General features: G+C 38.1%; 1 protein-coding gene across 1 annotated transcript in view; it reads left to right on the top strand.

Moving 5' to 3' along the window:
* Nucleotides 1–16,392, top strand: part of srrm3 (serine/arginine repetitive matrix 3) — a 140,583-nt gene that overhangs the window by 80,291 nt on the left and 43,900 nt on the right. The window lies entirely within an intron of this gene.

The following is a 16,392-nucleotide window of genomic DNA, read 5'->3' as shown; positions in this document are numbered from 1 at the left end:
ACAACCAGAACTCCCTAGGAACCAGATGGTAACGTGCTAAAAACATACAGAACACTTAAGCAATATAGCAATATTGCAGCCTCCTAGAGGACACTTAGCAGCCCTACTAGCAGCCACTCAGAACACCCAACCAACTGCTTAGCAAGACGAGCAATCACCCAGAATTACCTAGCAACCAGATAGCAACGTGCTGAAAAAAACACTCAGAACACCTTAGTTACCACATAGCAATGCCCTCACAGCCTCCCAAAACACCCTAGCAACCACTCAGAACACAGATGCATCTGCTTAGCAACAGTCTAGCAATCACCCAGAACTCACTATCAACCGGATAGCAGCATGCTCAAAAATACTCAGAACACATACAAATGCCCTCACAGCCACCCAGAATACACTAGTAACCACATAGCAACCACTTAGAACATCTTAATGACTGCTTGGCAACAGTCTAGCAAACAACTAGAACTACCAAGCAACTAGATAGCGACATGCTGAAAAAACACTCAGAACACCTTAGCAACCACATGGCAATTCCCTCGCAGCCTCCCAGAACGCCCTAGCAACCACTAAGTACACCCAAGCAACTGCTTAGCAACATGAGCAATCACTCAGAACTACCTAGCAACCAGATACCAATGTGCATAAAAAACACTCAGAACACCTTATTTACCACATAGCAATGCCCTCACAGCCACCCATAACAACCTAGCAACCACCTAGGCAGCACTCGGAACCCCAAGCAACTGCTTAGCAACATGAGCAATCACCTACAACTACCTAGCAACCAGATAGCAACATCCTAAAAAAACTCTCAGAACACCTTAGCAACCACATAACAATGCTCTCACAGCCTACCAGAACACACTAGCAATCACATAGCAACCACTCAGAACATCCTATTGACTACTTAGCAACAGTCTAGCAATCACCCAGAACTACCTAGCAACCAGATAGTGACATGCTGAAAAAACACTCACACCTTAGTTACCACATAGCAATGCCCTCACAGCCTCCCAGAACACCCTAGCAACCAGTCAGAACACCCAAGCAACTTCTTAGCAACACAAGCAATCACCCAGAACTACCTAGCTACCAGATAGCAACATGCTAAAAAAACTCAGATCACCTTAGCAACCACATACAAATGACCTCACAGCAACACAGAACACCCTACCAACCACCTAGCAACCACACAGAACATCAAAGCAACTGCTTAAAAACAGTCTAGCAATCACCCAGAACTCCCTAGCAACCAGATAGTAGCATGCTAAAAACACTCAGAACACCTTAGCAACCACATACAAATGCACTCACAGCAACCCAGAACACCCTAACAACTAAGTAGCAACCACTCATAACATCCTAGCAACCACATAGCAACGCCCTCACAGCCTCCCAGAACACCCTACCAACCACCTAGCAACCACACAGAACATCAAAGCAACTGCTTAAAAACAGTCTAGCAATCACCCAGAACTCCCTAGCAACCAGATAGTAGCATGCTAAAAACACTCAGAACACCTTAGCAACCACATACAAATGCACTCACAGCAACCCAGAACACCCTAGCAACCATGTAGCAACCACTCAGAATGCCTTAGCAACCACGTAGCAATGCCCTCACAGCCTCCCAGAACACTGTAGCAACCACACAGAACATTGAAGCAACTGCTTAAAAACAGTCTAGCAATCACCTAGAACTCCCTAGCAACCAGATAGCAACATGCTCAAAACACCCAGAACACTTTAGCAATCACATAGAAATGCCTTCACAGCCACCAAGAACACCCTAGCAACCACCTAGCAACCATTCAGAACACCCAAGTAACTGCTTAGCAACACAAGGAATCACCCAGAACTACACAGCAACCTGATAGCAACAAACAATGATGAAACCATTCAGAACACCTTAGCAACCACATAATAGTCCCCTCACAGCCATCTAGAACACCCAACAATCATATATTAACAACCACACACAACATCTAGCAACTGCATAGCAACATCCTGGCAACCACCTTCATCACCTGAACATCATGGTGATAAGTTTTGATATGCCAAGCATATCATAACATCTAAAGAAATCTAGTTATTACTGTGCATAATAATAGAACACACACACGCACGCACGCACGCACGCACACACACAAACACACACACACACACACACACACACATAGTTCTAGTCAGTTGGCCATTATTACCCCAGCAGGAAGCAATTAGTGGATTGTTGCTGTTGGAGCAGCTTTCTGGTTTATTGTTCCATCACCACTAGCTACACCAGCAGCCTAACAGCTCTATCTGCCCCCACCGTTATGATTAGACCCATCCATGTCCAGAGAGACAGTCCAGAAACAGATAGAGACAGGAATGAAGCTTCATGTATAATTTAAACATTCCCTGGAGAAGAGTGCTGAGAGAGGTCAATGAATGGATAGATGGTACCGAGAGAAAGCAGTTCATTCTGTAATTGGATGCCCAAACTTGTGAATTCCATATGACTCGTGTTGGGGTCCTGATCACTGTCAGAGTTTATTTTGTGATAATGACCAAGTGACTGTACACTGATGAGCCAAAACATTTTGACCACTCACAGATGAAGCGAATAACGTCGATCAACTCCTAACAAGGCCACATGTCAAGGTCTGGGTAGACAAGATGGCAAGCGAATAATCAGTTGTCGTAGACAACGTGTTAAATGCAGGAGAAATGGGCAGGAGTAAAGACTTGTATTCAAGTTAACTTGTATTCAGCAGGGAATAACTGAGGGTGGGACTTGATTGTATCCATTGGGAATTGATTGGGCCATGAAATGTTAGGCTGTAGTATTACTGGACAAGGATGTAACCACATCTTCAAGATTGAATATTAAGAGTTTAAAAGTTTAAGAACTGCTCAATGAAAATAGGTCAAAATGATTTATTCCTGGCCTATGTGGCCTTACATCAGCAGAAATAAAAAGTCATTTAGAAGCACAATTCATGTGCATCATCACAATTAATGTGACAGCAGTAAAGATAAATAAACTATACATACTGTATATATTTATGTCTACATCCTCAACACTGATGTGTTAGGTTCCTTATAGGTTCACATGGGAGTATATGCTATTAAACAGGTTAATCAGAGCTATCGACTGAATGTTGGCTAAACAAAAGAGACAGACGGTGCATTAATGTCCCTTGAGTTGTTTGCTAATGATGTCGGCTTTGCTTTTGTCATTATTATCTAATTGGCTTAATAAGGCCTTATCCATTATGGCCAAAGTGTGTGTGTGTTTTACATCTATTCTTTCCAAACATGACTAGAGCTCCGTGCAGGCTCATGAAGACATAAGTTTGTCATGCATGTCAAAAGTGAAAATAATGACAGAATTTACTCACCCTCATTTTGGTCCAAACCTGCATGACTTCCTATTTCCTGTGGAACACAGTAGGAGATGTTAGGCCAGAATGACATCCTCTAACACCACTATTTTCAATGAATGAAAAAAAAAAAAAAAAATGCTATGAAAATGAATGGTGACTGAGGCTAACATTTGGCCTAACGTCTCCTTTTGTGTACCACGGAAGAAAGAAAGTCATATATGTTTGGACCGACATGAATACAAATTTTTGTGTGAACTATCACTTTAACATGGGCTGTGTACTGTATGGAATTGTGTGCACAGTGTATACTGCATACTACCTACTATTTTTTTTTTAATTAGTATGCAAAACAGTATGCAATATGCAATGAAAAACATTTTAAACAGTACTACAATACATTGTCATCACATGACCTGCATGTTTAATTCAGCAAGTTCAAATATCATTGTAAGGGTGTTCGGTGGAAAAGGAGGAGGCGAGAACCGGCTTGACAACTTAAATAATAATTTAATGAACAACTTAACCAAACACACACAACCATAAACACACACACAGCGCAGCTGCCTGTAATTCTCTCTCTCTCGAACTGTCGTCCCCGGCTGCCTTTATCCCTCGCGCGCCCCATCAGGCTGATTGGGGACCGGGCGTGCGTCATTCCAGCCCGGCCCCGCCCTCCTCGGCTCTACACTCCACCCGGCGTTGCCTCAGGCCGGGGAGCCCCCGGCATGACGTACATCCCCCCTTCCTCTCCGGGGGGCGTGCCTTGCGCCCCGACTGCTGGCGGGTCATCCCCGCCTTCCTCGACCTGGGAGGAGACAGGAGGGGAAAAACAACAACAAAAACAAAATAGGTGAGGGAAAGGCCAACACGGAGCGACAGAGAGAGAGAGAGGAGAGAGAGAAAAAGAAACTCACCTGTTCTCTAATGTGCCATCGCGTGGCCTCGATCACTCCTCCACCCTCTCAGGTGGACGGCAGCCGCTCCTCCCCAGGCGGACCGGAGTCAGACCTCCGACCCCCAGCGGACAGAACGCCCCTCCGCGTTCTCGGCGTCCCATGGGGACACTCCTCCACCCCTGGCAGCGGCCCTACCACTCCAGGCGGTCGGGGAGTTGCTTCCCTCCTCCCCCCGCGGACGGCGGTCTTCTCTCGACCCCTCCGCGTTCCCGGGGGACGGCAGGGCACTCCTCCGCCCCCGGCAGCTGCCCCCTCGCTCCAGGTGGTCGGGGAGTCCAGTCCCCTCTCGCCTCGCGGACGGCGGCCGTTCCCCGCGTCCGGGTGGTCGGGCTACTCCGTCCCCCGTCGGATGGCAGCGGCACTCCCCTGGGTGGACGGCAGTGTCGAGGACTCTGCGACGAGAATCCCTCCTCCCTCCCGGGTTTCGGCACCAGTGTAAGGGGGTTCGGTGGAAAAGGAGGAGGCGAGAACCGGCATGACAGCTTAAATAATAATTTAATGAACAACTTAACCAAACACACACAACCATAAACACACACAGCGCAGCTGCCTGTAATTCTCTCTCTCTCGAACTGTCGTCCCCGGCCGACTTTATCCCTCGCGTGCCCCATCAGGCTGATTGGGGACCGGGCGTGCGTCATTCCAGACCGGCCCCGCCCTCCTCGGCTCTACAATCATTAAAATAAATGTGGTTATTTCGCATTTTTAATCTAATTTTGTGTAAAATAAAATATCATACATTTTGTCTGATCCAATAATGAATCACAAACAAGATGGTAAAAATTGTGGTTGATATTGCTCGCTTTAGTTGTCATACTGGAAAATCAAGTCAAGCACATTACATTGTGAAATAGCGAATTTAGCGTATATGGTCACATTCCATGTATTGAGATTTGTTCAGATTATTATACGTAAATGTAATTATCTATTCAACATTGGTGTCATTTATCGTACTGCTAATTTTGAAAGAAAATGCCACTTGAGGCCACACTGAAAAAAACTTGGGAGTGGGGTTTACTTAAAAAAAAAAATGATTAAAAGTAATTTTGACTTCAGACTTCACATAACATGAAGTTACCAAACATAACAACAAAATCTACAATAAAAACGGTTCAATTTAACTTGCCAAAAAACAAATAAACATGCAAGCTCATCAATTATTTAAGCCCTGTGCATGCTGGGAATACCAGCTTTGAAAAGTTACGTACATAAAAAACAACAACAAATTATTCAAATTAGCGAATAAATATGACAAGTTTTTCTACTTTAGGATTGATACATGATGATGCATTGTAAAGATAACAAACAATCATAAATAATATTTACTTATTAGCTAAAGCTAGGGATGTGCCTGAAGCCGAATACCTTATTCGGAAAGGCACGGACTTCAAAACGAATAACGGATTCATCCGAATAATATTAAAAATATTCGTTTGACTGATTATCCAAAAAGCACAAGGATAGAGTGACATTTTAAATAAACATATCCAAAATGACAACGAATTTATGAATCTGTGCAGCCAATATTTCTAAAGTGTAAACCTTATGAATGAAAATGCGCACGGTGTGATGTCAGATCGGATGGGCGCGGTCTCGACTCCGTTTGCGGTCTCTGTTAAGTGTGCGTGTCTGGAGCTTATCAAGTGTAGCATTAACTAAGATATGACATCATATACACATTCCACTTCTTGAAATGTCTGTTAATGTATCACACGATTCACACATGATTCTCATGTATTTATAGTCTAAACCTGAGCGGCATGTTAAATTCCTGACCTGCAGAGATGATTTCACGTCGGAGCTCGTCTATCCGTCTTTTAAAGTTGACCACATTTATATTCACATCAGTGATTAAGGTAATTAACTGGTTAAGACTTTATTCCGAAAAAAAGTTAAAATGGTTCATAAAGGTTTAAATGCTCCATAGAATATTCATCTATAAGGAATATTCCTCCTTATGTAAAACGAAGAAACTGAAATGCTTTTCTTCTTTAAACTGTGCTAAATTTGAAAATGTTAAGTGTTCTTGAACTCTATATAAATTTAACATTGTTATTATTTTTATTATTATTATTTAACTAAATAATGGTGTCCTATCGTAATAATTCCTGATAGATTTACGGGACTTTCACCTGTTTTATTTTAATTTCTTTTAATGTTTGAATTTGTATTTATTATTCACTGCAGAAATGTGTCCTTGACATTTCACATTTTGCTTGATACCTCCTGCCTCCAGAATAATGTTGTTATACATGCACAGACAAACAAAAATTCTGTTTCATGCAGATATTAATATCAGAAATACCAGGAGAAACCACAACTTATTCCACAGTTAATGTAGCCTACAAGTTCAGCTACATCTGTAAGGAAAAAAAAAGATATATTTTTGTATTATTGTTATTAATATTATTAGGCTATTATTATGAAAAGGCATATACAATGCATATTTTATTAATAGAAACTATAAATGTAAGAGTAATACTTAAAAATGGGGAGCGTTTCATTTAGTTTTGACGCACTTCCGGTTTAAGCCCCGCCCACACCCGGTTCTATCCGAATAGACAGATACAGATAATTTTGTCATAGGAACAGATGCAGATACAAATACACATATTGGCTCTGCTGCACACCCCTAGCTAAAGCATAATTTTTACATGCTTGAATTTAGTGCAAATGTAGAATTTACTTAATATTTTCAAGTTCATGCTTAAACTAACTTATTCAATGTAGAAAGTACTTAATCTGATTAAAGTACTCACTGATCCTTGAGATAAGGGATAAAACATGTCTTGCATACAAAAGCCATCTTTATATTAAAAATCAAGAAATTCATAATAATAAAAATACTGGAAAAGTTAAATCACAAATGAAGTTATGAAGTGAATAAATGTCAATTTTCAGAAGAAAATTTTTTTTTTTATAAAAACCTGTTCCCTTAAGTGCTTAGTTAGCTGAGACCTTTGTCTACAAATATATACATTTCAAATGTAGTATTTAAAAAAAATAAAAAAAATAATAATTTTAAACATATTTTGTCCCTTATCTCAAGAATCAGTGTGCTATATTTACTTCACCACAAAACTATTTTTTTTTTTCAGTGCATGCATTACAGTGCACTTACTGTAGACACTAGACACAATGTAAATCAGCCTCTCATGGCTTATAGTTTATTTTGTGCTTGTGTGCACATGTCGGAATGAATTTGATAAAGCAGCATTCTAACCCTTTAAGCATTAAAATGCAAGCTTTTATAACAGAAGTTATGCTCTCTGACAAACACTCATCATCTTCCTCTGGGCAGTAGCTGATAAACCTGCTATTGTAATGCCATGCACTACCAGCTGAACTCACTACACAGTGGTTGTCCTTGGTTTCACCATTCTCTTAAGTCAGAGAGCAGGTGCAGGCAGTGAAAGTGGTTTCATCTGCTGCTGTGTTAAGTCCTTTCACACATCTTGCGTTGCAGCTTCAGCGCTTCTCTCAACACTGGCGTCATGCCCCGCTTTGACCTCCACATGAAAGTGTAGCAGATAACGGCTCTGTTCCAAATCCTAGTGAGCTGATTTCCTGTAGGCAGCTGCCTTTTACTAAGGCACCACCCTAACTGAAATGAAATCTCATAAGTGAATGTTCTGGAACGCTCTACATAAAAAAAGTCTGATGCCCAGATGCTTGCTTTTTTGTTTCACCTCTGTTGGGTTGGTACACAAAAACCAGCGCTGAAGAAACAAAACCTAACATTCGAAAAGAAGCTGTAGATCAAAAGTGAAAAGCATCGTTGGTAATTTTGAATTTTTTTAGATTTGTTAATGTCATGCTGTTTGCTTGCAATGTAGATGGTTAATACACTGCAAATGAGCAACCAGATAATAGTTTAGTTTAATAATTTTCTTTCTTTACCACACATTTGCACATATACAGTGAAATTCTTCTTTTTCACATATCCCAGCTAGGCTGGGGTTAGAATGCAGGGTCAACCATGATACAGCACCCCTGGAGCAGATAGGGTCAAGGGCCTTGCTCAAGGGCCCAACAGTGGCATCTTGGCAGTGCTGGGGCTTGAACCCCTGCCCTTCTGATCAGTAACCCAGAGCCTTAACCGCTGAGCTACCACTGCCCCCAGGCTAGTAAGTAGGCCGACGTGAAGTTGATTTACTGATGTATAAAACAGCAATAAAGTGATTAAGCTCATCAGTTCTCAGCTTGTTTTGCATGTTTAGCCGACATAAAGAATATAGCATGAAGCTGAACATATAAGCATTTAACCCCTTTACTCTGGTGCATTTTTGGGTTGCCGCCCGCATTTTTGCACACTCAAATTTAAAAGCTCACCATTCACACATACTGTGAACTAATTGCAAAAAATGTGTCTCATTTTTCAGAGAACCCCCCAAATAAAATAAAAAAAGATTCCAATTATTCATAAATAATATTGTGTGTGTTTATAATCTTATGATAAACAGAATACATTTATTGAAAAAATAAAATAAAATTGTTGTTCTAACTTTTTAAACATGTAATTCTGGTTCTGTTCACCCTACCTCACTTTGAAAAGTCTCATTTTATTCCACTAGATGTCAGAAACCCTAAAGGGTTCTATCGCTCGATTCATATTTGTAACCCTTAAAAGGTTCTATATAGAACCCTTTTTAAGAACCCTGGTTCTTTGAGCCAGGTGAAAAGTTTCTATATAGAACCCTTTTTAAGAACCCTGGTTCTTTGAGCCAGGTGAAAAGGTTCTATATAGAACCCTTTTTAAGAACCCTGGTTCTTTGAGCCAGGTGAAAAGGTTCTATATAGAACCCTTTTTAAGAACCCTGGTTCTTTGAGCCAGGTGAAAAGGTTCTATATAGAACCCTTTTTAAGAACCCTGGTTCTTTGAGCCAGATGAAAAGGTTCTATATAGAACCCTTTTAAGAACCCTGGTTCTTTGAGCCAGGTGAAAAGGTTCTATATAGAACCCTTTTTAAGAACCCTGGTTCTTTGAGCCAGGTGAAAAGGTTCTATATAGAACCCTTTTTAAGAACCCTGGTTCTTTGAGCCAGGTGAAAAGGTTCTATATAGAACCTTTAAGGTGTTCCCAACATGAAACATTTGGTTTTTGTTTAGATTTTATATATATAACAATCATAAACATTAAATCATTTAACATAAACTATAAGTTAACATTATAACCATAAGATTAATAAACAATTAAAAAATATGTAAAAATAAATAAATAAAAACAAATGACCAATGAAAAGTATGTGAAACTTTTAATAGACCTGCTGTCAGTATGCTGAGATTTAAAATAATAATAATAATAATAAAAAAAAGATAAAACAAGATAAAGATAATTAAAAACAAAGAAATTGGTATATCTCTAAATTGCTTCTTAAAACTTACAAGAATAGGAGTGTTCTGCAATTAGAAATGAACCATTATTTAGTATCATAAAAACCTTGATGCAATGCAAAATAATGAGAAATAATAGAAAAATATGTACTCTTTATGACATTGGTCATGTCATTGTCTTGAAGTCAAATATCCCCTTTGACTTTCACCTGGCTCTGATGATATTTATGTCCAGAACTTCAGAAGTGCTCTGAGTCAGGTGAAGGTCTATACTAAAACCCATGTTTAATTATTATGTCATCTTCAATAAAAAGTACATAATTATCATAACTACAAACAACAAATACACACAAGTTGAGAAATGTAAACATTTCCATCAGTTCCTCTCTTTGACTCAGACATTTGACATATTCACACTCTTGAATAGAGCTTGATTCATCTCTTTATATCAGTGCAGTTGGCTTATTTCAATGCTGTGATGTGCTCCTGGAATCTTGTTTCGTTTTTTCCCATGATTTCTAGATGCAAAGAAAATTCAATTATAACAACCTGATTTCAGGATTACTAGTCAATCCTCTATTTTAGTGATTCAAGTGTGAAATTACTAACTTCCTGGTGGAGTATATCGTAGGCATCGTTTGGTATATCGTGCCAACAGTTTTGTCGACATTTATTCTTTGTGCTTGCTGAAATAAATGTGTAAGTCATACTGTAAATGACAAGGAGTTAGGTTAGAATAAATAAAAATCAAATTAATTTACATGTCTTTCTTACCATGGTAAAGTCGTCTTCAAGCTTTCAGCTCAACCGACTTTCCGTTACCGTTAAAATTTAAATAGGATGCTCGCATGTTGTGATCACCCATGTGAGTTGCGCATCTGCGAGCGCATGGCTTAAACGCACCTTAGCGCTATGTAGATAGGAGGGGGAAAACAGCACTACACACTCAACTTGTTTGCTGTTTATGATAAACACAATATTTTGCATCATTTGTTGAATTATGAGTCAAGAATAGACTATACCATAGACTGTATATCAATACTAAGATAAACCTGTCATCTAAAAGAGAAAGGATATTGGATCTGATCATCTGTCATTTATTATTTTCTAACCAAACCCAAAGTGGTAGAAGTACATTGTAAAAGTTTTATTTTTCTGCAGTATGAAATGCAAATGCAAAAGTAATGTAGTGTTCAAAACTATTTATATACAAAACTTTCAATAACGTAATTTATGCATACACATACATGCATACTTACATGAAGCAATTGTACTCCCAAAGAACCCTGTCGTGCAAAAAGGGTTCTTTTTTCTGTAAAACTTTGTAAATAGAACCTTTTTGGCATAAAGGTTTCTTTGGAGCTGAGTAAAGAACCCTAGGGTTCTATATAGAACCCCAAAGAACCTTTTTTTCTAAGAGTGTAGACATTCCGTCTAAATTTCAGTTCATGCACCACCCCATATTTTCATTGAATATCTTGGCCTCTGAGTGGACTACAAACTCAATCTAGGTGTCATTAGAAAGCTGAGATCTTCCCTTTGTGATAATGTATAACATTGTATCATCAATAGTCAAAAACATATATATATATATATATATATATATATATATATATATATATATATTGTTCTGGACATCTAAGATATAACATTGGATTATTCACACAAGCAAGCTCACAGACAAGTAAAAAATGGTTCATTTTTTTTTAGAAAACTCTCTAAGGTAAAAGCAGATATAAAGTTTTTGTCTACTTGGGGCTTACAGCAGCAGTTATCAGAGCATAAAAGAGATGTTTGTATGTGATGACTTTCAGAAATCATATTTTGCTTTGTGATTCTTTTGAAAATCTTTTGAACTGTTCCTGAGAGTGAGAACTTTCATTTGATATATAACTTGTCCATTTAGGTGCTATGGGAAGGACTTTTATTTTTATATAAATATTTTTACCCATTGTCTCTTAGAATTTCAGATTCTAAGCTTTCAAATGAAACCTCATATGCCTGACTTATGTATACGTTGACTTCAGCGTTTCAAGCGTAATCTTTTTTGCTGATATAGCGCCCCACTTATAGAGTTTAAGGGGTTAACGTTACTTCAATTAATAATTGCAATCACTATTTCTAGGGAAATAATCAACAATTATGATTTTTGTCATACTCATGCAGCACTACTGTAACGAGTAGTTGCTGAGATCAGACAGGAGCCACTGGATCGAATTGCAGGCTTTTAATGAAGATGATGAAAGTGAACCAAACAAACCTGAACTCAAACAGCAATAAACAAGAACTGACAAAGAAGGAACAAAACTAGAGGGTATTTATACACACAAGGGCTAATGAGGGAATGGAGAACAGGTGAGAACAATGGGGAACAGATGGCAGTGATGAGGGCAGTGCATTATGGGAAATATAGTCCAGGGGAAACAGAAGACAGAGGACAAAAACCACTTCAAAATAAGAGTCCTTGGAAACACAATGGAAACACACTGTGACACCTACTAATAAACATATTGGATTAAATAATTTATTTTTAATTACATTTAACTATTTTTAGTAATACTTTTTTGCATTGAATTAATTATATTTGATAATCGAAATTTTACTCACATTGTCCACCATATTCAATGGATTTTTTTCATTGTTTTCACAACCAGTTTGCAACCAGCTAGTTTCTATCAAGTAACAGATGTTTTTGTGTCAAAATACTGCAGCTTTTCATTGGCCGCACACAGCATTTCACGTCAGAAACATAACATATGGGAAGCATTTTCTCCTTCCTTTTAAAAGTATTTTATTTGCACAATTATAAGGTTAGTTGCATGTCATTATTTGCATTTAGCATTGTTAATTCTCCACTGTCTGTAACACAGATCAGATCTGCATTCCATTTTTGGATCGCAGTCCACAAGTTGAAGCACTGCTTTAGAAAGAGGCCAGCATGTTTCTTATCTGTCATCTGTTTTTTAAGCACTGAAGCAAACCACCACAACAAATACAAGACGCTCAGAACTTCAAAACTTCCTTTCTGTCCGTTTCTGCTGTGAAGTCAGGACTCAATACATTAGCAAACTGCACTACCATTCAAGCTGAAGTCACCATTGCCACCCACAGATTTCTGCATTACAACATTCAGTGAATATAATGAGAGTCGTTTCTCATACGACGCCCCCCTGCAGTCAGCTGTATGCGTCTGAAATTGCAGTGCAACCAGGTTAGACTGTGTGACACAAGCCGGCAGTCTTCAACACACCCATGCTGACACACACACTGCGGTAATCGCATTTCCTGATGCACGCACAGTGGGGAAAACGAGAAGAGCCTGTTTAATATCTAAATGTTTCTGGGGGTTGAATATTTACACTTATTTAGCACATCTCTTGCTGAGGCATTGCAAATTTGAGAAATTGCCTTTCTTCCTCCCATTGCAAGGACATTGTTTTTATTTCAAATCAGGCTGATATACATCTGTAAGCACAAGCAATCATGCAATCAGAAATTAAGTTTTGGGGGTTTTAATTAATGTCTATTAGCTTTGAAGACATCTATGAGCATTTAAACTAGAAATGTGTATTTAAAAGCGTTACTGGGAAAACGGACCACAAATATTGATGACTCATGTTGCACTACACAGGTTTTCATCCAATTAAATGCTCTCTAGAATGAGAGTATTGATTCTTGCATTAGTTGCCTACATTTGAATAAAACATTATTGCCTGGTATATGTAGCTACACTTTTACATTTTTTATGAAAGTTTGGAGTACGGTTTGCAGAATTAATTAAATACAGGACATGATCACAATAGCTAACAAGTCTGCCCTCGCTTTTCAAAGCAGTCCACATCCCATAAAAAATGCTTTAATTTGAGTTTATTGCAGATTTGATTAATAATTTAATAATGTTTTACCCTTATGAGTCAAATTTTATGTCTTGCAATTCAAATGATTGTTTGTGCATGTGTCTGAAGAAACAGTACATAAGTGGTACATGATCAATGTTAAAGTGAAAGATGTGGGAAATTATCAATTTATATACACAATCATTGCTAGAGTATTCTATTTTTTGTTTTCATTTCTTCTTTCAGTTAGCAAAAAAGCATTAAATTATTTAAAGTTGATTTCATCAAGAATTCTATTTACTGAAGTGTTCATTGTAATTGAGTGTGAGTCAGTTTATTTATTTATTTATGTATTTGTTTGGCATCTTAATAATAAAAACAAAAACAAAGCAAGAATACAAAAATAGAAAAGAGATATGCAGGAGAGGTTAGAAACCAGTGTGGGCTTATTTGAATACATCAATTTTCCAATAACAAACATTTAACTCAATATGAAAAAAGAAAGAAAAGTAATATATATATATATATATATATATATATATATATATATATATATATATATATATATATAAATATATATAAAATAATAAAATAAATAAATTCCAAACATGTTTGATCAATAGTAAAGACATATTTATTATGTCTTTTATTATACGATTTAAAGGAAGTAACAATTTATGCAGAAATTTAGAGCATTTGAGTGTGAGAGGATAAGCTCACTCACAACCAGTGTCCTACTTACAAACTACACTGAGAACAAAGATGATGTTATTTCAAAGTGAGAGAAAGAGAGAGAACGACTATATGACCTTCATAGTCACCTCATACAACTGATCTGAGATCACACATGCTCAGTTAATCTTAGTTGGTCCAGAATCAGACAGTCACATGACCTGATCTACTGTTAATGGCACCTGAAAATAAAATCTAATTTCAGTCATGACAATTCTCTGAAAGATTTAGCATATTAATGTGGGTAAGACATATTGATAGGATATTGGTCTTGGTGGACTAGATCTGCTACGCTGCTGCTGCTGCAGAGCAAGTACATCAAACAACTAACACAAACACAAAACACAACCCCCACTGCAATGAAACTGGCTTACTTGCAAATTGAGGAAAATTTAAATGTTAGGAAAAGAGAGAATGCAAGTTGATTAGCTACCTGATTACATGTCAAAGGACCTATTAGCTTACACCATGTGTGCTAGTTGGCTAACAGATAACAACAATGTGTGCCAGTACCTGATTTGGCCATGACTTACCTTTGTTAAAGACACGCTTCTATGTGTCATAGCCAAAAGCAGACCTTACCGTGCAAGCTGTTTGAAGGAAAAGCCCCAGCAACCACCTGAGCTAATAGCATTTTCAAAGGAAACTCACACAGCGCTGCAATGAAACTGGCTTACTTGCAAACTGAGGAAAATGTAAATGTTAGGCAAAGAGAGTATGCAAGTTGATTAGCTACCTGATTTCATGTCTAAGGACCTGTCAGCTTACACCAAGTGTGCCGGTTGGCTAACAGATAAGAACAATGTGTGCCAGTACCTGATTTGGTCATGACTTACCTTTGTTAAAGACATGCTTCTATGTGTCATGGCCAAAAGCAGACCTTATCGTGCAAGCTGTATAATGAAAAAGCCCCAACAACCACCTGAGCAAACAGCATTTTCAGAAAAACTCTTGCAGCAACTGCAATGAAACTAGCTTACTTGCAAATTGAGGACAGTTTAAATATTAGGCAAAGATAGAGTATGCAAGTTGATTGACTACCAGATTACATGTCAAAGGACCTATCAGATTACATCATGTGTGCTAGCTGACTAACAGATAAGTTCATAGAACCTGTCAGTTTGTGCCATATAGAGTTTCCTGTCTGAACTTAATCATTTCTCAGAGGCTGCGCTTTGATAGCTCAGGACACTTAATGAAGTTATCAGTTTTGTTTATTTAAAGGAATAGTTCACCCAAAAATTACAATTTTGGCATCATTTACTAAACCTCATGTTGTTCCAAACCTTCCGTGGAACACAAAAGGAGAGCCTCTGTTCTCTTTAACTGCATCTTTTTTCCCATACAGTCAAGTGAACAGATGACTGAGACTAATTATTCTGCCTGTAATCTCCTTTTGTGTTGCACAGAGGAAAGAAAGTGATACAGGTTTGGAACGACATGAGGGTGAGTGATTGATGACAGAATGGTATATTCTTAGATGTTGCTCTTAAATCAAATCAAATGGGACAATTGTTGACATACACAAGAGCTATAGAAGTTGATGTGGATAGTATAGCTCAGATCATTTGGTCTTAGAAGAACTTGAACTAAAATATTTGAGCTTATATTGATATCTCTGACTTTTAATGGCACACTTTGGTATGTTTGGTGGTCTTCAATAAATTCCCATCATTGAGATCTCTTTTAAAACTCTAGATGGAGAGATTTCTGAGGTCTTTTTCCAGGAGAAACAATTTTAAATCACCAGTTGCTCTTCATTTAATCTCATCACTGTCTAGTAGAAACAATTGAGATATTTAAGCGATTTTTCTTTTCAATTTGTCACCATCGCATATTTAATCAAGTGTTGATTTCAGGCCAAGAAAACACTGCCTGTATTTTTTGTTTTGTTCTGATGTGGCAAAATAAAACCTTGCATATCTGTTTCCTTCAACTGTAGACTAATTCACTGTCACTGAATTCATAAAAGTGGAACGCAAAACAAAATCAGAAGAACAATAGGCTCTGTGTTCTAGTGCTATTTCTTTAATGTATGGCACATTCCTTACATTCCATAGTTTATAGGCCTATAAATTAACAGTAAATCACTTTTGGCTGGAAGTTGGATTACTAATGTTAGCAATATGCGGCATATGCCTGTAGGGGTTCTGCCATATGTGAGCG

The sequence above is a fragment of the Myxocyprinus asiaticus genome, chromosome 3 (assembly GCF_019703515.2).
Source record: "Myxocyprinus asiaticus isolate MX2 ecotype Aquarium Trade chromosome 3, UBuf_Myxa_2, whole genome shotgun sequence".
Classification (NCBI taxonomy): Eukaryota; Metazoa; Chordata; class Actinopteri; order Cypriniformes; family Catostomidae; genus Myxocyprinus; species Myxocyprinus asiaticus.
This window is presented reverse-complemented; position numbering and strand designations above follow the sequence as displayed.